The 24,049-nt window shown below is 42.7% G+C and overlaps 1 protein-coding gene across 2 annotated transcripts in view; it reads left to right on the forward strand.

Annotated features, from left to right (window-relative positions):
• The window catches only part of TMEM132D (transmembrane protein 132D), a 610,320-nt gene that overhangs the window by 301,952 nt on the left and 284,319 nt on the right, over positions 1 to 24,049 (forward strand). The window contains exon 1 of one of the 2 annotated variants that reach the window (XM_033957236.1): positions 7,446 to 7,468. The exons of the other annotated variant lie outside the window; for it this stretch is intronic. The gene's annotated coding sequence lies outside the window, so the exon portion shown is untranslated. Of the gene's footprint in view, positions 1 to 7,445; positions 7,469 to 24,049 lie in introns of those variants that run through there. 2 annotated transcript variants of the gene reach the window in all.

Genomic DNA, 24,049 nt, shown 5'->3' on the forward strand with positions numbered 1-24,049 from the left:
TGGAACCCACCAGGGACCAGGCGTTACTGGACCTGGTCCTCACCAACGGAGATAGTGTCACTGAGGTCTCGGTAGGGGAAACACTGGCCTCCAGCGACCATAATATGATATGGCTCAACCTCAGAAAAGGATTCCCAAAAACAAGCACAGCAACAAGGATTCTCAACTTTAGAGGCACAGACTTTAATCAAATGGGAGAGTTCGTCCATCAGGAACTACATAAACAAGGACTAACTAACAACGTGGAGGATATGTGGTTGTCCCTGAAGTCCATACTACACGAAGCAACAGACCGATACATAAGGACAGTAAGTAAAGGTAGAAAAAACAAAAGACCCCAATGGTTCAGTAAGGAAATCTCAGAATTAGTTAAACAGAAAAAAGACGCATTTATCGCCAACAAACATTTAGGCAGGGAGGGGGCAAAAGAGGACTATCTTGACAGATCCAAAACTGTCAAAACAGCAGTCAGAGAGGCCAAACTCCGAATGGAGGAAGAGCTAGCACGAAAAATGAAGAAAGGGGATAAATCTTTCTACAGCTATATCAGTGACAGGAAAAGAAACAAAGATGGCATAGTACGCTTGAAGCAATCGGATGGTAAATTTGCAGAATCAGACTCTGAGAAGGCAGAAATACTAAACAAATACTTCTGTTCAGTATTCACTCGTGAAGCACCGGGAGCTGGTCCTCAGCTTCAGACGGGAGATAACCGGAAAGACCCGTTTCAAGATTTCGAATTTACACCCAGTAGTGTCTACAACGAACTATCAAGACTCAAAGTAAACAAAGCAATGGGACCGGATAACCTACACCCCAGAATGCTCAGGGAGTTAAGAGAAGTCCTGGCAGAACCATTATCGGTTCTTTTCAATCTTTCCCTAAGCACAGGAGTGGTCCCCTTGGACTGGAAAACCGCCAATGTAATCCCACTCCACAAAAAGGGTTGCAGGACAGAGACAGCAAACTACAGACCAGTGAGTCTCACGTCTATAGTGTGTAAACTCATAGAAACGCTGATCAAACAGCATATTGACACAATCCTAGACGAAGAAAACCTACGTGATCCACACCAACATGGATTCACCAGGGGTAGATCATGCCAATCTAACCTGATTAGCTTTTTTGACTGGGTTACTAGACAACTGGACGCCGGAGAGTCACTAGACGTAGTATATTTGGACTTCAGTAAAGCATTTGATAGCGTCCCTCATCGAAGATTACTAAACAAGCTAAAATCGATAGGATTAGGAGACATTCTAACTACATGGATTGGGGATTGGCTGAACGGCAGACGTCAGAAGGTGGTGGTGAATGGTACCCCATCTGAAGCGTCGGACGTGATCAGTGGAGTGCCGCAGGGATCGGTCCTGGGCCCAATTCTATTCAACTTATTCATAAGAGATATGACACAAGGACTTAGAGGAAGGATATCACTATTCGCCGACGACGCCAAACTTTGCAACATAGTAGGCAAAAGCTCATTACCTGATACTATGTCACACGACCTACTGCTGCTGGAACAATGGTCAAATACTTGGCAGCTAGGCTTCAATGCTAAAAAATGCAAGATAATGCACTTGGGCAAGAGAAACCCGCGTAGAGCTTATGTACTAAATGGCGAGACTTTGGTTACGACCACGGAGGAACGTGATCTAGGAGTGATCATTAGTGAAGACATGAAAGTTGCCAATCAAGTGGAGAAGGCTTCCTCCAAGGCAAGACAAATATTGGGGTGTATCCGCAGAGGTTTCGTCAGCAGGAGACCTGAAGTTATGATGCCGTTGTACAGAGCCATGGTGAGGCCGCACTTGGAGTACTGTGTTCAGTTTTGGAGACCACACTACCGAAAGGACGTGCAAAGGATCGAGTCGGTTCAGCGAACGGCCACCAGGATGGTCGTGGGGCTCAAGGATCTCCCATATGAAGAAAGACTACAGAAGTTGCGACTGTACTCACTCGAGGAAAGAAGAGAACGGGGAGATATGATCGAAACGTATAAATACATCACAGGACGCATCGAGCCAGAAGATGATATCTCCTGGCCCATGGGTCCCTCGACCACCAGAGGACATCCGCTGAAAATCAGGGGAGGGAAGTTTCACGGCGACTCCAGGAAGTACTTCTTCACCGAAAGAGTGGTGGATCATTGGAACAGACTACCACTCCAGGTGGTAAAGGCCAGCAGCGTGACGGATTTTAAGAATAAATGGGATACTCTTGTGGGATCTTTAAGGAAGTAAATTCAGGGGGGGATACTTGGAATGGGCAGACTTGGTGGGCTGTAGCCCTTTTCTGCCGCTTTTTTCTATGTTTCTATGTTTCTAATGAATATGCATGGAGAAAATTTGCTTGCCTAGCACCTCCATTATATGCAGATCTCTCTCATGCATATTCAGCAGAAGATAGCTGGCTGTCTCATACTTAATATCCCATTCAGCGGATTGACCAATGACTGGCTCTGTTGCATGACATAGCCGTTCGCTGCCAATATTCATCAGCTCACTGGTTAAGACATGCAGCTTAATAGACCCGCCTAAAAAGCAGGTCTGTATTTGGTCACTAGATCTTGGCTGACCAGCTGATGAATATCGGCTTGTCCAGCTAAATCTAAACTAAACTAAGCCTTAGGTTTATATACCGCATCTTCTCCACTGAAGTGGAGCTCGACACGGTTTACAGAGTTTAAAAAATATGGGAAGAGAGAAGAGAAAGAGTTTACAAAGCATAAAAAGAGGGGATGTAATCAGGAGAAGAGATTATTATATGCTAGAGAAAAGCCAGGTTTTCAGTTGTTTTCGGAATAGTTGGAGGGAGTCCAGGTTCCGCAGCGGGACAGTGAGATCGTTCCAGAGGCCGGTGATTTTGGAGAGGAGGGATCTACCCAGTTTACCTGCGTAGAGGATGCCGTGTAGAGAGGGGAAGGATAGTTTATGTCTGTGGGCAGATCTGGTGGTAGTTGGTGTTGGGGCGAGGAAGGATAGAGGGATTAGGGGCGGAAGGATGCCGTGAATGATCTTGAAAGCCAGGCAGGAGCATTTGAAATGAATTCTGGAAAGTACTGGGAGCCAGTGAAGATTGGTAAGTAGAGGGGAGACGTGGTCATATTTGCGTTTAGCAAAAATCAGCTTAGCCGCAGTGTTCTGGATAAGCTGGAGTCTGCAAAGACTTTTTTTCGTTAGGCCTAAGTAGATGGCGTTACAATAATCGAGTTTGGATAGGATGATGGATTGTACAAGGACGGTGAAATGCTTTTGGTGAAAATAGGATCTAACTTTCCTCAGCATGTGGAGGCTGAAAAAACAAGATTTTGCCAGGGAATTCAGGTGATCGTTGAGGGAAAGGGAGGAGTTGATAGTGATGCCAAGGACCTTGCTTGAGAACTCAAGGTGTAGAGCAGGGCCTGTGGGTAGGGTGAAGAGGGCGGGCAGGTGGGCTAATTTTGGGCCGAGCCAGAGTAATTTTGATTCATTTAATTTTATCTGTACTGAGAGGGACCAGGCATGAAGTCTCATTATGCATGATGTGATGTTCTCTTGGAGGTTTGTAAGGTTTGGATCTGTTTCCAGGAGGATGAGGATATCGTCTGCATATGTGTAAATTGTTTCAAGGGGGGATAGTTTAAGGAGCTTCAGGGAGGTCATATATATGTTGAAGAGAATAGGGGCTAGGGGAGAGCCCTGTGGAACATCACAGGATGGTGTCCATGAAGCGGATTTGGAGCCGTTTGTGTTGACAATGTAGGAACGATCGCGAAGAAAGTTTGAGAACCACTTTAGGACAGAAGAGTCTATCCCAATCTCGGAAAGTTGGTAGATTAGTATGTCGTGATGCATGAGGTCGAAAGCCGCGGAGAGATCAAACTGTAGGAGAACAGCAAATTTGTTTCGGGCGTGTAGTTGTTGCACCTTTGAGATTAGGGAAACTAGGAGGGACTCGGTGCTGAAATTGGGCCTAAATCCGTATTGGTAGTGTTGGAGAATGAAGAATCTCTCTAGGTAAGAGGAGAGCTGAGTGGCGACTATGGTCTCTAGAAATTTTGTTAAAAGAGGGATGTTTGCTATGGGGCGATAGTTCGATGGTGAGGAAGGGACAAGATCGGGTTTTTTCAGAAAGGGGATAAGGCAATGTGTCCCATTTCGGTGGAGAACAGGCCCGATAGTAAGACTTTGTTTATGAGGTTAGTAAGGGAAGAGATGGCCTGTGTAGGGATTTTTTCGTAAAGGTAGGATGGGAAGGGATCTAGGATGCACTTGCAGGATTTAAGTTTGAGGCAAAGTTTAGAGATCTGGGTCTCGGATACAAGTTCGAATGTAATCCATGATCTGTCGGCAGGGATAGCGTCGGAGTCTTTCGGGGGGAGAGAGTTGTAGGAGATAGCTGAGGGAAACGAGCTCTTTATGGTAGTGATCTTCTCGTTGAAAAATTTGGCTAGGTCATTTGGAGATGGGAGGGGGTGGAGTCATTTTTAGAAGTTAGGTTCCGCCAGATGTGGAACAGTGTACTGTTTTGGTTTTTTGACCTGGAGATTTTGTCTCCATAGTAATTCTTCCTAGCTTTTTTTAGTACAGAGTTGTAGGATTTGATGTTTTCTCTCCAGGATTGCTTATCTAGGGGGGATTTTGATTTTTTCCATCTCCGTTCCAGGGCCCGACATTTCTGTTTTAATTCTCTGTGGTAAGGGAGGTACCAGGGAGCCTTGTGAGAATAGGAGATGGTTTTAGTAGTTAGAGGGGCAAGGGCACAGTATGTGGATTCGGAAAGAGTCACTCAGTTGTGCCAGATTGAGTCAGGGTTCGTGTGAGTGGGAAGGGGAGGGAGTTTGTTGAGAAACTGGGACCAGAATAGTTCATTTGAGATCTTTTTGCGGTAGGTGATGGAGTTTGTGGCACGGGTTGGGGTATCAAGGGCTGACATGAAGACAGGGAGGCAGAAAGAGCCTAGGAGGTGATCCGACCAGGGGACATGTTCCCAACGGGTCATATCTGTGGAAGTTTTATGCTCAGTCAGGTCAAGAAAGCTAATGATGTCAATGGAGTGCCCCTTTTCATGGGTAGAGGTGGGCGGGGAAGCAGTGAAGCCTAAGGAGGTGAGGAAGTCTTTGAACTCAGTTGAGTCATTGTTGGTGTTGTCGTCTAGGTGAAGGTTTATGTCACCTATGATCAGTAGTCTTTGGAATTTTAGATAGGCCTTTGTTATGGTCTCAAGAACAAAGTCAGAGGATTTATTCCAGGGGTTGGGTGGGCGGTAAAGTAGCAGGATGCCTAATGGGTGGGGGCGAAGTTCGTCGTTTATTGAGGCTAGCATGAATTCCAGGGAGGGGTGACTACCCTTTTCTAAGAGCTCAACATTAAAGAATGATTTGTAGAGAAGGGCTAGACCTCCTCCTTTTCAATTTAATCTAGGAGAGAAAAGACCGTGGTAGCCTGGGGGACAGAGTTCATTTTGTGTGAGTAAGTCATCTTTTTTGATCCATGATTCAGTGATGCACAAAAAACCCGGATCAAAATCCTCAAGTAAATCTTTTACTATTTGGGTCTTATTTCTATGGTGGCAAACTTTAACCCCACAATTCAGTGCTGGTTGTCAGCCTTATATTGCTGAATGCTGGCTGTCAGCATTTTCTGTTGACCTAACCAATGTCAGCAAAGGCCCATGGGATAGTATATTAAGCAGATCTTATCATGGGCATGTCAGTGCAGAAAGACCTAAGGCTCCTAGACATTCAGTTCTAGAAAAAACATTAGAATGTCACTAACTGGGGGATGCACAAAACTTACCGATTGTGTTCCGATCATCGCTAAACCAGTTTGACCAGTTTAGCAATCGATCGGATTGGATTCCTTGATGCACAAAACTGCCCACCGCATGTTTTCCGATCCGATCCAATCCGACCCATGCAAATTAGTAAAACCCCCATGCAAAATAGTCAAGCGATTGATGCACTAACATTGCTTGACTATTTAGCATTGGGTTTTACCGAACCTAAAAGCCGATTGCTCTAGATCTGTTGGTAACTGTGTTACCACCAAATTATAAGAAAAACCAAGCTTCTCTTCAAAAACATCTAACCCATATATAAACTTGCATAGAAAAATATTGGGTTACTCAGATGATAACTGTTTATCCTTTATTTAATGTCATTACAGCATATTTAATATTGATTCTCTTTTCACCACCATCCTAAACAATTCCTGTTCTCAAAACAGCATATAATCACAATTTCTTTCTTTTTCCAAAGAGTATGAACTACTCAATTTTTGTCCTTGTTTTTTATTTTTATTATTGTTTTCAAAAAGTTAAGGGCATATCATAACATAGATATCAGATCTTAGGACCTCATATGATATACCATTCCAAGTCCACATCTTGTTTCCTTTTTATAATTATCTATGCCCCTCACCTCCTACCAATCCCTACGTATAATGCCTAAACTTTTTGATTTATATGTGTCAAAAAATAGGGGCTCCTTTTATCAAGCCGCGCTAGCGGGGTTAACGCGCATGACTTTTCATCACACACACTAACCCCCACGCTGGCTAAAAACTACCGCCTGCTCAAGAGGAGGGAGGAGGCGGTAGCGGCTAGTGCGGCCGGCGGTTTAACGTGTGCTATTACACGCGTTAAACTGCTAGCGCGGCTTGATAAAAGGAGCCCTAGGTGTTAAAAAATATACCAAAAAGTATATCAATAAATGTATATCAATCCGAAATAGCCAATGAAAGACGTTTTCAAATATGCTGTGAAATATTACAGTGACTAGAGAAACCTCTATGTCATGAAAGGCAACACTTATCTCTGTGAAGCCTGCCATGATCAACGTTGATGTCGCGATATAAACTCCCGACGCCTACTATTTCAGGCGTTTCAATCCCAAATGGATCGTCCTCTGGAGATTCAAAAGTTCATTGTACAGGGCTGTGTATGCTTTTCAGCGCTATAGACATAAGTAGTAGTATTAGTGAATGAAGGACTGTAGCATTGTTGACTGTCCAAAAGAACACAAAGGAATACTTACCCCGTCTTTTACTAAGGTGTGTTAACCGATTAGCACGTGCTAATCGCTAACGTGTCTATAGACTAACATGCGCGTGCTAATTGGTTACATTATATTACATTAGTGACTTCTATTCCACTCGTACCTTGCAGTTCTAGGCGGATTACAAAGAAGATAACTGTACATTTCCAGTAGATTTGCAAGTTAGGTAGAGGTATACATGGTTGATACTTTGGAGAGAAAAAATTACAAGAGGGGTGAGACTATTTGGGGGGGTTTACAAGGGAGGAGAAAGGGGAAGAGTTAGGATGTCTGGATAAATTTTTTGAATAGCAGAGTTTTGATTCCTTTTCAAAATGATTTGAAGTTGCTTGTTGTTGTCAGGTTGGAGATGGAGTGGTCAAGTTTCGCTGCCTGCGTCGCTAGTAGGTTGTCAAACATCTTCTTGTACCGAGTACCTTTGAATGTGGGGTAAGTAAAAGGGGTCTGAGTTCTTCTTTGCCTAGTAGTAAGATTCTGATTTAGGTTGTTGGTTAGGTAAGTGGGGGCAGTGCCATTTATAGCTTTGAGTAATAGACAGTATAGTTTGAATCGGATCCGTGCTTGTATTGGTAACCAGTGTGAGTCCAGGTAGGCAGCGGTGATGTGGTCATATTTACTCAGCGAGTAGATCAATCTGAGAGCTGTGTTTTGTACAGTCTGTAGTTGTTTTATCATGAATGCAGGGCATGGTAGATAGAGGATATTGCAATAGTCCACTAGACCTAGGACTAGGGATTGGACTATGAGCCTATATTGCTCTATGTCGAAGAATTTTCTTATTTTTCGTAGATTTCTCATGGTTAAAAATGCTTTCTGGGTAGTCTTGTTAATTAGCGCACCTTAGTCTTGTTAATTAGCATCTTAGTCTTGGTAGTCTTGTTAATTAGCGCACCTTAGTAACCCTTATTACAATGAACTCTACAGGCAAATTTATTTTATCTGCCTTTCTTTCTCTCTGTATATATTTTATTCAGTACAGTATTTGCCTTCTCTGTTTGTCTTCTACTTCAAGCACACATTAACGTGAAAACGACTATCCTAGTTTTAATGATTTTTTTTTTTTAATTAGAAGCTAGAGTTTACTGTAATATGGTTTCACCATGGTTAAATGCAATCATTCTATGCCGTTTAATCTGTCCCTTGAGGATATACCACAGGAAGTAAAGTTAAATTACCTCGACAGATTGGAAATAGCAAGGGCACATTGCTTTTTACAGTGTGATCTGGGAGTCGGGACCAAATGCATCATTTTGTCAAAGATGTTGGGTGAAGCAGTCACTAGTTAGAACCTTCACCTTCTTAATAGAAGGTACGTTCTTTTAATCAAGATCACATTCGAATGTCCCCAGGGAATGGAAAGAGAAGCTGTGTGGCAGTTGAGTTATTTTGGATGGCAAGTAAGAAGGCTTCCTATTGTTTGCATGACAGGGTAACAACAAGATTTATTGCTAATAAGGAGGCACGCAGGGGAAAATATAACCAGCTCATTTTCAAATATTTTTTTCCCTGATTTTTCAAACTTTTTATTTCAGTTTGTTTTACAGTGTTGCTAAGAGCTTTTTAATGCAAACAGGTTCATGCACATTAATTTGTAGGTTAAATGTTTGAAGGTGCATCAATGAACCGACTGTGTGCTAATCAGTGTATATCCCTGATTGTTACTATTAATGCCAATTTACCCTTCCATTGTTGAACAAAAACCCAAAGTTGTGTACCGCAATAATCTAATGCAATAGAAATATGATGGCAGATAAAAGTCAAATGGCCCATCCAGTCTGCCCATCCGCAGCATCCACTATCTCTTCCTCTTCCTAAGAGATCCCACATGCCTGTCCCATGCTTTCTAGAATTCAGACACAGTCTTTGTCTTCACCACCTCTACCAGGAGATAATTTGATGCATCTGCCACCCTTTGCATCATCATAATAAATTATGCTGTAAGATTCAGACAAATACAATAATCAATAGTATGTCAAGTGATCAGAAAATATTACCTAGCCTAACGTCACTGTCACCGGAGATTATAGGGAGATACCTCTAAACTAGGGGTGTCCAACCTGCGGCCCAAGGGCCACATATGGCCCCGTGAAGTATTTTGTGCGGCCCCAGTCGAAGGCGATGCAGTATTTTCCTCTGCTTCTCCCGGGTGTTTACTGTCTTGCCGGCTCCCTCCTCTGTCTTGCTGCAGCGTTTGCGCATTTTTGCGGCTCCAGAAAATTTTTTTTCAGTCAATGCAGCCCAGGGCAGCCAAAAGGTTGGACACCCCTGCTCTAAACCATTCATGTATTCAATTAATCCATACTATAGTAACTTTCAGCTGTCTATAAATCTATTCTAATTCAGAATGCCTAGTTTGATTCAAGACGACTTACAATATAAGGAATTACCTTATTTTTTGCTCCATAGGACGCACTTTTTCCCCCAAAAGTGGGTGGAAAAAAGGGTGCGTCCTATGGAGCGAATACAACCCCTGCACCCGTGGCTGTTACCTTATTTCGACTGCCACCCACTGCCACTGCTCCTCGGCTATGCTCCTGCCCGCATAAGTAGAGGAAAGGAAAAGTCAGGCGAGTGCAGCAATTGCACGCTGTCGGCCCAGAAGTCTTACCCCCGACGTCAATTCTGACGTCGGACTGAAGGTCCAGACCAGCCAATGACATAGCGGGGTGGAGCAGGAGGCAGAACAGGGCAGGGCCAGAGGCAGAACAGGGCGGGACACTTGTCCAGATTTTTGCAGCCCAAAAAATAGTAACTTTAAGCGAGTCGAACGTGCGCTTGTATTTAACCCCAGTTATGCCTATGGCCAGGGGGTAACTGAAACTCAACATACTACGTGATATGTCTCCTCAAGTCTGCTTATCTGACCTCCTTGACCTGGGTGTTGCCAAAACAACATCAAAAGGACAGTAAAACCAGATGGAAAGCTGGTTTCTGCAACAAGTCTGCTTATCTGCTATCCTGACCTCCTTGACCTGGGTGTTGCCAAAACAACAAAGAACAAAAGACCAGGACCGGGTGTGCCTGAATCGCTGGTTACTGCAGGACCAGCTGTTTAGCTATGAACTCAGCAGCTTTCACCCTTTATAAGGACGGAACTCTGCCCCTAACATTAGAATCCAAGACGTCTAAAGGGACAGTCTCCCGTGTCCACCCACCTATCAATTGCAGGGATTCCCAATTGTGAAGGATGGTCGTTGCCTGGGATTGCGGTGAAGCTATTTTATTCTTATATTCATATATATAGATATAATAAAGGGTTATTGTTTATGCTTTTATATTGTCTGTGTGCTTTTCTGAGTGTCACTGATCATCCCATCTGACAGAAATAAGTGGCAGAACAACCCCTTTGGGAGATGGAAGGAGTAGTTGAAGCGATTCTAGTTTTCTGGTTGAATCCTAATATTAAGTCTAACATGATACAGCATCAGAAATATGACCATTTAAGGGGGAAGCTATCAAGTTATCTCAGTGCTGGATACTGCAAGCAGCATTATTCCACTAGTGTAGGAGCATCAGGTTAGCAAGCCTTTGGGCCATCTCTTAAAGGGACTGAAAATGAATTGGCTATAGGGCCCTGTTGCTGGGATTGAAAATGGCACAAGCAACTCCTAGCAGTAGTTCCTTGGTATTATCACTACAGGTCTGGTTTTCATATAAAGAATACTCTTACAAATAGGGTCACTGGTTCCATTTAAAATTCCAGCACTGGTGAAGTAAATTACAATTGAGGACTGCTCCTGCCTGCCCACTAGACACCAGGGAATATTTATTTATTTATTTAATTCATTTTCTATTTCGTTTTAAAGGTACGATGACTGTGGAGGGAGCTTCAGGAAGGTGGGGAGACTTTGGAAGCGCAGGAGCTTCTGGGGGAGTTTCCTCCTTGGGGCGGGTCCTTCAGTTTGGGTATGGGGGTTTGATTGGGGGCACTATTGAGGGGCCTTGTTTAGGGGGGCCACAAAAGTGCCTTGGGGTGGGGGGTTAGGAGTGTTCTGGACCCAGCTCATTTCTGGACCCATTAAGAGATAGCCCAGAAGCTTCTGGCTGGACTTTTCAGGAGTTAATTTACCAGCTACTGTACAACTTGTGATGTGCATCTAGTTCAGAAAATAGTTTTTCATGGAAAGGGCAGTGAATGTGTGGAAGAGGTGGAGGTGGAGGTGGAGGTGGTGATGGAGGCGAAGGAGGGAGAAGAAGGGATAGCAGATGACATGGTTGGACAGAGTAGATAATGTTTGCTCTACTGTAGTTCGAGAATCGTTTTCTCTACTGTAGTTCGAGGCTCGGTACCTTCTTTCCTTTTCCCTTAGACAGAGTAGAAAAGCCATATCATCTGCCTTCATTTTTCTATTATCTATGTCACTCGTCCTGAATACCAATGGAAAAGCCTGAGCTAAATACTGAACATAAATAAATAAAAATACCATAATAGGTAGCATGGAGGCACATTTCATATATTGTAACACAGATATTACATCTATCATGTCAGTACGATACAAATGCAACCCCTTAATAGGCACACTTTAGAGCATTCAAGGAGCATAATATGATGCTCATAATGTTAGCACAATACAATGAAAAATCTTAATCGGCAGCTCAGGGGCAACCTGGTGCACAAAACTGCAAGCTGGCAGAATAGCAGCCTAATTTAGCTTCCTCCTCCCCTGTGGGGCAGCTTATTGTACTCTGAGACACTTGAAAAGTTTTTCCTCCGCATCTCAGAATTCCATTAGCTACAGTTAAACATTTTAAACGTTGCTAGGAAGGTGGTTTTTAAATACGTTTGTGACTCATAGCGCACCCCCATCTTTACGCTTTTGGGATCCTCAAATTCAAGTGTTATAAGAGGTTATTTTCAGTACCACATTATTGTGCTTAGAATGCTTTTATTCAAAAAAAGATTTTGACAGTTTTCAGTCAGAGGTGTTATTAATCATTCTCTTTAAGGTATTGTGTGCCATCAGACTTTCAAGGAATGTCCTTAACAAATGCAATCCCATATCCACATCAGGTGCCTTTCATCTGGGTGAAAACAGTGTGGCACTACATTTCTCCTGAAAAAACTAAGGGCTCCTTTTACTAAGCTGCGTTAGGGCATTAACGCACAAAATAGCGCGCGCTAGACCTTAACGCCAGCGTTGAGCTGGCGTTAGTTCTAGTCGTGTAGCGTGCAGTAATATCCTGCATGCACTAAAAACGCTAGCGCACCTTAGTGAAAGGAGCCCTAAGAGGATAATATTCAGCTGGTAGCAGTCAGTGAGGGGTTTTTTTTTCTTAACTTTATTTTCATTATTTTCCAAAGTAAATTAGTTTATAAATCAGTACGAGAAAGAAAACAAAAAAAAAAACCCTTCAGAAAAAAAAACACGTACACGGTTGTTGCACTTGTAATACCGATGGTGCATACAGGTCAAGTTTCAAGTTTTCAAGTTCAAGTTTTATTAGGATTTTATATACCGCTTATTAAGGTTATCTAAGCGGTTTTACAATCAGGTACTCAAGCATTTTCCCTATCTGTCCCGGTGGGCTCACAATCTATCTAACGTACCTGGGGCTATGGAGGATTAAGTGACTTGCCCAGGATCACAAGGAGCAGTGCGGGGTTTGAACCCACAACCCCAGGGTGCTGAGGCTGTAGCTTCAACCACTGCGCCACACACTCCTCAGAGTCAGTAAATTATTCCTGTTGTACTTCTCATTGCAGCTATAACCTGGCTGCCGCTGGTTGAATTAAAGTCTGCGTATACAATGCCAGCTCCTATCCCTATATCAGCACTGAATTTTTGGGTAATTGCTGGGTACTGCCTCCCACAGCAATGGACCTTGGTGCCTCAAAACCCAAAGTATCCACAACCGAAGAAAAGTGGAACCAGTTCCTGAACTTTCAAGAGTTAAAAATGGTGTAATTTATTCAACACAATTTCAAATACAAAAATCACAATGTATAAAAGTCACTTGTTGTGCTCGGATGGCCAGACCCTACACGGGCCGTGTTTCGGGGTCCTTTGTAATGCAAGCATACCAAACATAAACATATGCAATATAAAATATAAAAACACATGTAATGCAAACATATAAAACATAGGGCTCCTTTTACTAAGCTGTGATAGCGTTTTTACCGCACGCAGGATTTTAGCGAACGCTAAACCCACACTACACAGCTAGAACTAACGCCAGCTCAATGCTGGCATTAAGGTCTAGCGCGCGTGGAAATTCAGCATGCGGTAAGCACACGTTAAAACCGCTATCGCAGCTTAGTAAAAGGAGCCCATAAACATATGCAATATAAAATATAAAAACACATGAATAAACATATATAGAAAATATATATCAAAACCCTCATTTACAATTTTAATGATTAAAAACAAAAGAATAAATAAATATGAAAAATATGTAGGCTGTGTATAAAATGTAGGTAAAGAAATATGTACCTGGAACGCTACCTAGAGCTCCTTTTACAAAGGTGTGTTAGGGCCTTAACGCCCTTTTACAAAGGTGTGTTAGGGCCTTAACGCGCGGAATAGCGCGCACTAAAATGCCGCGCGCTAGTCGCTACCCGCCTCCTCTTGAGCAGGCGGTAGTTTTTCAACTAGCGTGCGCTATTCCAGTGCGTGCGCTAAAAACGGTAGCACACCTTTGTAAAAGACATCATTTTGTTATAGTTGTCGAGGTGCTGCTGCTGAACACTGGTTGTATTCGTGTAACTCCCAGCTCCACCCTGACTCCACCCCCAGATTGCCTCAGCCCTGACTTAATAGTGCTAGAGCAGTACCCCTAGATTTTCAGTGGTGCTATCCCAGTATAAACTACTGAAAATCCAAGGATAATCCACTTAGCAGGAGATAAGATTCTATTATAGAATGCTAGCCTAAATCGGCTTCTACACACCTCCAATTTGGTACCCATTTACATCTGTCAATAGCAGGCTTAAATGCGCATGAACTGCAGCTAAAATCGTCAGAATGTCTGCAAGCTGTTGATACATGGAAGATGAATCATAAGTTGGTTTTAAACCTTACCAAGGGCAGGATTCACTAAAGTCCCAAAATCTATCCGCTTCATGTCCTACCAGTTTCCGAGTCATTGTAGGCGATCGATTCAGTAAAGCTTGTCCATGCAAATGATCCAGTCGTAAACACGCCGCTATTAGCGCTGAAACATCGATCGACGTGCGTGCACACTGTATCCTTGTTGGTTTTGAAGCTCATAACGCATTCGCTAGCTCTTTAGGACTTCACTGCGTAGAATTAGGGCGTGGTTTAATCACGGACGTCATTAGCGGGCGCCGAATGCGCCTACCGCAAAGCATTGTTGTCGTAAAAAAGGCAATATAAGGAATTCTTCTTACCAACCATTATTTTCAGAAGTACTGTTGCAAGCTGTACAAGTACAGTTAAGTTGCTAGAAGGCACAACAGTTAACAGCTGTTGAATGCGCTGGGATCAGGCGCTGTTATATACAGCGTACAAATCCCAAGAGGCTGTGCGGCTCTATCTGCCGTGAAGCACAAAGCAACAACTAGCGACACCCTGACGTCACATGCATGCGACAATCCAGCTGGAAGGAAGGGAGGAGGAATAGCTGGCCAATAAAAGTTTTATTTGATTTTGGATTTTTTTTTTTGTTATTTGGCATTGATATTTGAAATGTACAATGCGCAAGCAGAGCACAGGGTTAATCCGTGATTTTCTCGCCCTGCGCATTACAAATCTGAGATTCACTTCCGCGTGCGCTATGCGGATTCCAATAAAAGAAAAAAATATATTTCTAACGCTTAAGTACATGAACATTTACATATTTAAAATTTTTGATATATTTTGGATTTTTGGAGGGGTAGATATATATTTTTAATGGGGTTCTTAACATGCACGAGTCAGTTGCTAGGCTGAAATAGTCGGCGAGGATGTAAACGACTGGTCCTCAGCAGTCGTAACTTTTTGGACAGGAAAGGCCAGTCGGTTTGGACGAAATGGTTTCATGAATTGACGCATTAAGAAATTTACATGCCTTTATACTCATTTGCATGCGCAGATCGGTTCGGGTGCGGATGGGGTCTGGAGGCAGGTTAGTGAATCGAGCCGGAGTCGGAAATTGAGCGCAAACCGAGCGGTACACGATCGGTTTGCTTAGTGAATCTAGCCCCAAGTCTGATGTGATGTTGATTGCTAGGCGTGAGGATCCTATGTGGCCTCAATGTATTGAAATCCATAATATGCACATTTTCACATAAGCATTTACCCTTTGCTCACATTCAAACTAATGGCAGTAAGGCAAAGAAACGAGAGTATTCCTTAACTCGGCACCAAAATCTTGGGAATACCCCTAACCTGTCCATGCCCTTCCCCTAGCCATGCCCCCTTTGGAGTTGTGCATGAGATGTTAGGTGCGCAGGTTAAAGAATGGGGCGTAAGGCAGAGATGTGTGTAATTACTAATGACTACCAATTAGCACTTGTTAATGCCAGTAATTGATCAGCCAATTATTTAATGCACACATCTGTAATCAGTGCCCAGAATTGCACGCCCAACTTTGGGCGACCTACACAGAATTCAGTAGCGTGCTCCCGGTTATAAATTTAATTCTGATTTGGGTGGAAGGCTCCTGAGGAAGGGATTTTTTTCCGAAACTAAGCTTAGTAGAGCCAGGAAAAATACCAGCTATACACTGGGACCTACCAGAGAATTAAACTCTACGGAAGAATTGATCAAGACAACAACATGAATTTCCCCCCCAAAAAGGGCACCGTCCGAGCTAAGTATAATATTTTGTTACCATTTCTGAGCAGGTAGCTTGACAAATTGGAAACAAAAACTGTTTGACACTGACAGCACTTTTTGCTTTAAAGTTTTGATTGCACAATATGTTTTGTATCACACTGTGTAAGCCTATGATGGTGTGAGGCATGGCTTGTGATATAGCCTGCTGATCTGTACAAGCCTGGAGCTTCAGTTGTCTGTCTGTTGTTCCGATTGCTTTCACGGTCACACTGAGGATAAACTATTACAATTTAAATTTATAAATCAAATTTCTAATTTGTTCAAACTATTCTCACATGGACATAGACAATTGTATAATTAGTAGAGCTCCCTGTCTGGGTTTTTGAATAGTTTAATGTAGCAGGGGGGCATTTAATTTACAATATTCTGTAAGTTATACTCATAAGAGAGAACCTCCTAGGGACAGAGAAAATACCTACATATAATAGATAGAAAACGTACCACAGAAAGGTGGTATATGAAATCCATGGCCCTTTACTCTTTAAGTATACACTTCTCCCTCCCGATTCATGGGTTTAGGACTCGTGACTTCGATTATGCGCAAGTTTTTTAAACCCGGAACCACCCCTGTCACCATCCTGCCTCCCGGACCTCTCCACACCTTACCTGGTGTTCTAGCGGTGAAGCGGAGCAGGAGTAATCATCCTATGTGCCTGCCCCGTGCAGATCCATCCACAAAAATGACTGCTGTGAGTTCCTGTGGTCTCACGAGACTACAGCGGGAACTCACGGCACCCATTTTTGTGGACGGCTCTGCACAGGGCAGGAGCATAAGATGATTGCTCCTGCCCCACTTCACCGCTAGACCACCAGGGAAGGTGTGGAGAGGTCCAGGAGGCAAGAGGGAGGTGGGGGTGGGTCAGAGCCGGTCCTAAAAGTTATTCGCGGGCTGGCTCTGCCCCTAACCCCTGTGAATAATGAGGGGGAAGTGTATTCAGAATGTAAGTGCTACTACCACTGAACAGACATGGATAAATTTAAGGGAATTATTTATTTAAAAAATGTATACCCTCTCCTATCCTTAGGTGGCTTACAAAGTAAAAACATACCTAGAGTTACAAAAAAAAAAAAAAATGAATCACACAATTTATCCCCCCCCCAAAAAACAAAAAAAACAAACCCAAATCCACTAAGGGCTAGATTCTATAAATGGCACTTAGAAAAGTGTCACCTACCGCCTGTCATTCAAAGTGAGGCACCATTTATGGAATCGCACCTAACGGCTCCTACATTGAGTTAGGCGCTACTAAGCATTTGCAACTTAGGCCAGGGTTTTCTTGGCCTAGAATACCAGCGCCTAACTCATTCCACACCCAAACTTCACCCCCAAACCATGTCCATTTTTCAGGTAGGTACCAGTTGGTGTTAAAACCTTAGGTGCACTGCTTTTAGGCTAGGGTTTTCTTGGCCCCAATGAGCGTCTACCAGCGCCTAAGTGAATCCAGACTCTTCCTCGAATCTGCCTCTAACCATGCCTGTTTGCCATTAGGCGCCTCAGTGTCAACGCCTGCCTTAAAGTGGTAGGCGCCTACCAGCTAATTCATTTTTGTAATGTTTTTTTAAATTGGTTTTGAATGGCGCTTTTAATTATTAGCCAATTAAAAAAATTAACTTAGGTGCCTAGATTGGACAGGTGTGCTGATCAAGGTGTCTTTTATAGAATCAGTCCTCGCTGCGTCACTTAAGATCTTGATAAGGGGGAATCGATGGGACTGGAACCAGTGGGCGTAGCGAGGGCGAGAGGCGCCGGGGAGTTGCCCATACCCCGCCTTCTTCTCCGCCACTACCTCCACACGCTCCTTTCCCGCCCCCCTCCTGCCGTAAACGCGCCGATTCCCTTCCTCCGTACCACTGTAACATTCCTGGCGCGAGCAGCAACCCCCAAGCTGATGTCGCACCCGGGTCGGCTCTTCCTCAACATCACTTCCTAGGTGCCGGGTCCAGGAAGTGACGTCAGAGGAAGAACCGACGCTGGCATGACAACAGCTTGGGGATTGCTGCTCGCGCCAGGAACGTTACAGAGGTATGGGGGAAGAGAAGCAGCGTACACGTACGGCAATGGAGGTGCAGGGAAGGGGGGGGGGCGAGAGCGGGATGGGTACCTGCACTCTCAGCAAGACGGCATCCTGGGTGGACCTCCTCCCCCTCCCCCCTTACTACGTCACTAACTGGAACCTTATCTCTACATTTCACAAGGTTGCACCACCAATCATATTTGGAAAAGCAATTCAACACTTGTTCAGTATTTTTTTTTTTTTTTTAAATAACTTTAGACTAAACATTCCCCTGTGAGGAAAAGAGATGTGATACAGTCTACACTGATGACTGTAGAACACAAGCACTGAAATGCAATTGTACCAGCTCTCACTAGTATAATTAGAAGTGAAACATAGAACATGACAGCAGATAAAGACATGGGCAGCCCATCTAATATGCCCATCCACACCTCCTCCTCAGCTACACTCTGTGCTTTTCTCTCTTTTTTTTAATTCAGCAGGCCATAGCCTGTTGTTCCGTCATACAATGTCACCTTACTGCCGCATTTCCACATAATTACCAAGTTCTGGGCTGCCAGTTACAACGCTGCCCAGCGGATCTGTCAATAATGCAATTACATTCCTCCATGCAGTCAGCCCGTACAAAAAGCAAGTCGCTTTTACCCTCAAAGCTAGAAATTTGCCCATTTTAATCAATGTAACTATTTCATCAGCTGTCTGCGGAGGGCCTCAGAAATGTAGCATTCCTCGATTGCATGCGAATTTAAATAGTTGGCCACTGCAAGGGCTTCCTCTTCAAAAACCTGGGGCCCCTTTCATGAAGCTGCAGTAGCAATGCTGCCGCAGTAAATGCACCGAAGCCCATAGGAATTGAATGGGGCTTCGGCGTACTTACCGCAGCAGCATCGCTACCGCAGTTTTGTAAAAGGGGCCCTTAAGGTCTACAATAAAACCTTTTCTTTCCTTAGGCAAAGAATGAGGGAAAAATCCCCTTTGAATAATGACAGTGCTGAGGGCTCATATATACTATTTTCATTTTATTTCATTTATTACAAATCTTAATTCTGTTTTATACATCACAGTTCTAGGTAGATTCTATAAAACACGCATAAAACAAAGAAAAGGCAATATTAAAACCAACACAACACGAACAAGCATACATTTTCCATTAATTGTGCTGAAAAAAAACTCTTAAAAAGCAGTCGACTGTGCTAGCCAGGGCCTCTGAAGATATTTCTGTCAAAAGGCGCTTAGGGTAGGAGGGTAAGCAGGCATGGAGTGTATGGAAACATCCCAGAATGAATGGAAACATCCCAGAATTACGTACTTAAAAGTAATATACTCAGCTATACACCAAAAAGATCTCTGCGTTCAGAGAGTTTATCTTTACTGAAGATGTCTGTGAATCCAAGAGTCATTGAAACTGGTAAAAGGACTTTCTGTTGTGCAGGAGTTAAGTTATGAAACTCCATGGTGGGTCAGATACAAAATTGCTGTGAAAAGGGTAGGTTCAGAAAATTACTAAAGACTCAGCTATTTGTAGATGCCTTTTTTTTTTAGTTACTTTTGCTAAAGTTGATGAATTATCTATGATCTCTACTATCCACATTATGGTATTTTCCTGAGGACTGTATGCATGTTTATTTCATTGCATGTCTATTTTATTATGTATTTGTTTTTATTTTGCCTTCATTTTAATATTGTATATGTAAATTATGTAAACCGTTTAGTTTTAAATGGTATATACATTTTTTTAAATAAATCTATTTTGAGCCTGTTCTATAAAGTAGGAACCTAGACCCGGGTTCTCTATTCGGCGCTGTTATTGGTGGCCCGCCTTAAAAGTGGCCGCGGATCCCGTGTCAATCACGCAGTGACGCCAGTTAGAGAATTGCAACGCCGGCAAAGGTAGGCCCAGGGTTTCCCGGGCCTACATTTCCGGCGCCTACCTGTGATGTGAATCACGCCTCTGCTAGCACTTTATGGCACCTAATGCCACGTCCAGCATTAGCCACGCCTACAGTGGCGCTAGGCACCAGAAAATGCCTACGGAGATATGATTCCGGAGCCAATTTTTTTAGGTGCTGGTAAGCGCCTTCTAAATAAGTGAAAAACACCAGATGATGCGGAGGCAGAAGAAGACTATGGGTGGGTGAAGGGAGAAGAAAGAAGCTCCAGTGGGGCGAGGGGGGAGCTATTCTCCCCATCTCTTTCAAACCTCGCAGCTTCAGCAAGGTAAGTGCTCGCCACTACAACGGCTGCGATGAAACAGCCACGGTAAAATGGCCACGCTGCATCGTCCTGGACCCTATTCCAAGGGAGGTGGGAGGGAGGACTGGACATTCCAGGAGAGTGAGAGGAGTATTGGAGGGGCTGAGGACTTCTTGAATATTATGCAGGTTCTGACAGATATTCAACCAGGGATCTCCACGAGTCTGGTCTGCCACCGATAATCAATGCCAGTGCCCAAACTTGGCCCAGCATTGTATATCGGGGCTTAATTTAGCCAGCGACGGTCAGTGTTTTAAAAAAAACAACAAACCACTGACCACTGCTGGCTGGATATTGACTGGTTTGTACTTATAGACTGATCATTTTCTCATGTTTGTTGGGAGCCGAGCACTGCTTTTCACTAATTGAAAAAAAATGATTTATAAATTTAATAGAATGAAATGAAAGAGATGAACAGGTGTGACGCATCTTGAGCCACAGGACTCTTGGGATAATTCTGTGGGGGATTTAGGGATTGAATAAAAAATTATAATGGGAATGGACACAGGAAAGGCTTTGCAGAGGATTGGACAAAGAAAAAAAAATGTAAATACAAGAAATCCTTATTTCACTTTGAAAGAAAACAGCTGTTTTGATTGCTACTATATAATCTACAATATACTTTATTCCCGAAGCTTTGGAAACTACAAGAGGTTGGTGGAATTCACCAAGACTGTGAGATGGGAAGCATTATACCAGCACTCAGTGGTAGACCTCGCTGCATCCACTGTGATATTTGTTGAGTGCCAAACAATGCCATAGCCCATGGGGATTTCATCACCCAGGGAAAACAGAAGGAAAAATAAACCCAGCAGCATTCACAGGCAGGCCAAGAAATCACGCTGAACACAATGGTCACTGTACAGCCGTAATGAATATACCATATATGTAATTAGTGATGACAGTAGGAACAGTAAACAGTTGTTAGCTTAATTGTCATGCAATTTTTTTTTTTTTTTTTAGCAAGAAAGCAGTGAAAAGACAATTCACTCTTTATTTGCTGTGTTGTAAGCTGTTTTACGTTCTCTTCCCGTAGGTGATCTGGGTTTAGCTTTTGCAGTTCTCAATCAGATTGTAGTAATAAGACGGCTCCATTTCCCTGTGTAAACTTTCTTTGACTTTCTTTGACCTTCAGTGGTTAGAGGTAAGAACTACAATTGAGGTCAAGTAATATTGATTGATTGAGACATTTATTGAGGTTCACAAAAAACATAAAACAGTACAAGGCAAACATGAAACAACTGACCCCCCAACTGTATAATCTGTTAACTTTCCCCAAATACGAGTAGATAACATTTATTTTCAAAATGGCTGGATTCTCTAAATACTACAAATTAATCTACCCTGAATCAAATAACCAAAGACCTCAGCAGTGCTGCTGCCTAGGATATAGCGTATAAAATGGGATTATCCTAACGATGGGGAACAGCTAACTAAGGAGCGGCGATCCTTGATAAAGCTTTGGTGAAACATAGACTTTGTCAGAATACAGATCCCCTAGCTCAGGAATAGGGAACTCCGGTCCTCGAGAGCCGTATTCCAGTCGGGTCTTCAGGATTTCCCCAATGAATATGCATGAGATCTATTTGCATGCACTGCTTTCAATGCATATTCATTGGGGAAATCCTGAAAACCCGACGAGTACGGCTCTCGAGGACCGGAGTTCCCTACCCCTGCCCTAGCTGTTGTGTTTATGCATCTTAAAAAAGATTAATATGAGTAAATCTATATTTGTAAATTGAGAGATGCAATTTATAAGGTTTTGTTTGATTACTTTTAAGAGACCAAGGATGATTTTCAAAATATAAAGTTAACTGGGAAAAATCTGAAATTTTACTATCTAGTAACCTCATCCGATTTCAAACAATTTAATTTTACTTGGGCATCTGATGCCATGAAATATTTGGGAATCCTTATTTATAAAGACCCCTCTAAGATATTAACTCTAAATATTACTAAAATCGAAGAATTAACAAGCCAAACTATAACCAAATGGTCCCCATTACACTTGGTGGGAATGAATTTCTTCAATTAAAATGACTCTCACTCCCCAAGTTTACTATATTCTGTCTATGATATCATCTTTAGGCCCTAAAATACCATGGAAAACAAAACAAAGGAGAGCCCAACAGGAAGCAATCCCACAACAAACATAATAGACTAGAAGTAGGATGGGAGAATGGATTTCCCAAAGAAAGAGATCATCAATGTGATCTTGCAAAATGTAAATTTATTCAGTTCATCCACAAAAGTGTAGACACTCAACACAGTACTGTGTTTCGGCATACAAGACACCTGCCTCAGGGGTCAAATGCACACTGAGTGAGGATAAATACACATAGAAAATCAACACCACTCATAAAAAGGATGAACTTTATGGACTATAATTTAGGGAAAAAGAAGAGAAGTTATATAAAAAGCAGGAAAATATATAATAATATACATAAATGCATAATAAAATTAGAATTAAAATACATTAGGATAAGAAAGGAATGAGAACGGGGGAGGAACTAGGAAAAAAAGAAAGGGAATGTCATAAAAGGGAAAAGGATAAGGGAATTATTTCAAAATTAATCTTGGATCCAGTTGAGATTAAATCTATCTATCTATATTTTTTTCCTACTTCAATATATCAGCATGCCATAGCTTTTACTATTGCACTAAGGCCTCACATTTATATATTATTGTTTCCCCTGTTTGTGGGTTGTGGCTGTTTATTTGCAGTGCTACCTACCTCTCTTGGTTTATATTTGGGGATTTTTGTGATTCTTATTATTCTCATATTCCCCTTTAGGTATTTGATAATGTGTCAATATATCATAGGCATCGTTAAATAGAAAAGTTTTGAGATTGGATTTAAATTTAGTTAATGAAGATTCATGACAGGGATGTGATGGAAGAGCATTCCAGAGAGTGGGAGCTTTTTACTGAAAAAATGGTCTTTCGCTTGTAATTAAACTCTGAAATTTGTTGCCAGAGAATGTGGTGAAATCAGTTAGCTTAGCGGGGTTTTAAAAAGGTTTGGATAATTTCCTACAAGAGAAGTCCTTAGGCCATTATTGAGATAGCTTGGGGAAATCCACTGCTTATTCCTAGGATAAGCAGCATAAAATCTGTTTTACTACTTAGGATCTAGCTAGGTGCTTGGGACCTGGGTTAGACACTGTTAGAAACAGGATACTGGTCTTGATGGACTTTCAGTCTGTCCCATTATGGCAGTTCTTATGTTCCAGCATTAGCCACATCTACACTGGCATTAGACATCGTAAAACGCTTCCCTTAGTCGTGATGAAGGTGTCTACTTACACATACAATATCTGGCCCTTAGACATCTGAGCTAATCAAGGCCTTAGTCTCCATTCTGATTCTGGGGTGGGTGGATCGTCAGGGGGGTGGGGCATCATCGGTGTGGAGCATGGTGGGGGGTGCGGGTATGAACTTTTTTTTTTTAATGGAGAAGATATTGTGTGTAGTGTAACATATGCACAACATTTGTTCCATTAAAAAATTCTCAACAGCTAAGTGGCAGGAGGCTGCTTTGGGGCTTCCCCTGCCACTCAGCTGTTTGGGCTTTCCCAAACTGGTTCTGCGCATAGCGACTGGTCCAATGGGGATTATGGTGAACCTCCATGCATATCATTTGCATGGAAACTTGTTGGAACATCGATCTACAATCGGCCAAAAAATCGGCCAACAGTGACTCACCTGGTCTTTGCGACCGTGTTTAGTGCATCTAGCCCTGAGCCCTTGTCACTTTTCAAAGGGCTAGTTTAGGGGGGAAAATGTATAAAGAGTGCCTTAACTTAGGTGCCGACAGGTGCCCTACTGACACCTAAATTAATAGGGAAATGCCATTTGAAATGGCAATTAACTTTAAATATAAAGCGACCACCAGCGCCTAAAGAAAAGGCACTGGTATCATGCCTAATGCCATTTTGGGCATAGTTAATGTCGGAGGTGGTGTT

This window comes from Geotrypetes seraphini, chromosome 8, assembly GCF_902459505.1.
Source record: "Geotrypetes seraphini chromosome 8, aGeoSer1.1, whole genome shotgun sequence".
Classification (NCBI taxonomy): Eukaryota; Metazoa; Chordata; class Amphibia; order Gymnophiona; family Dermophiidae; genus Geotrypetes; species Geotrypetes seraphini.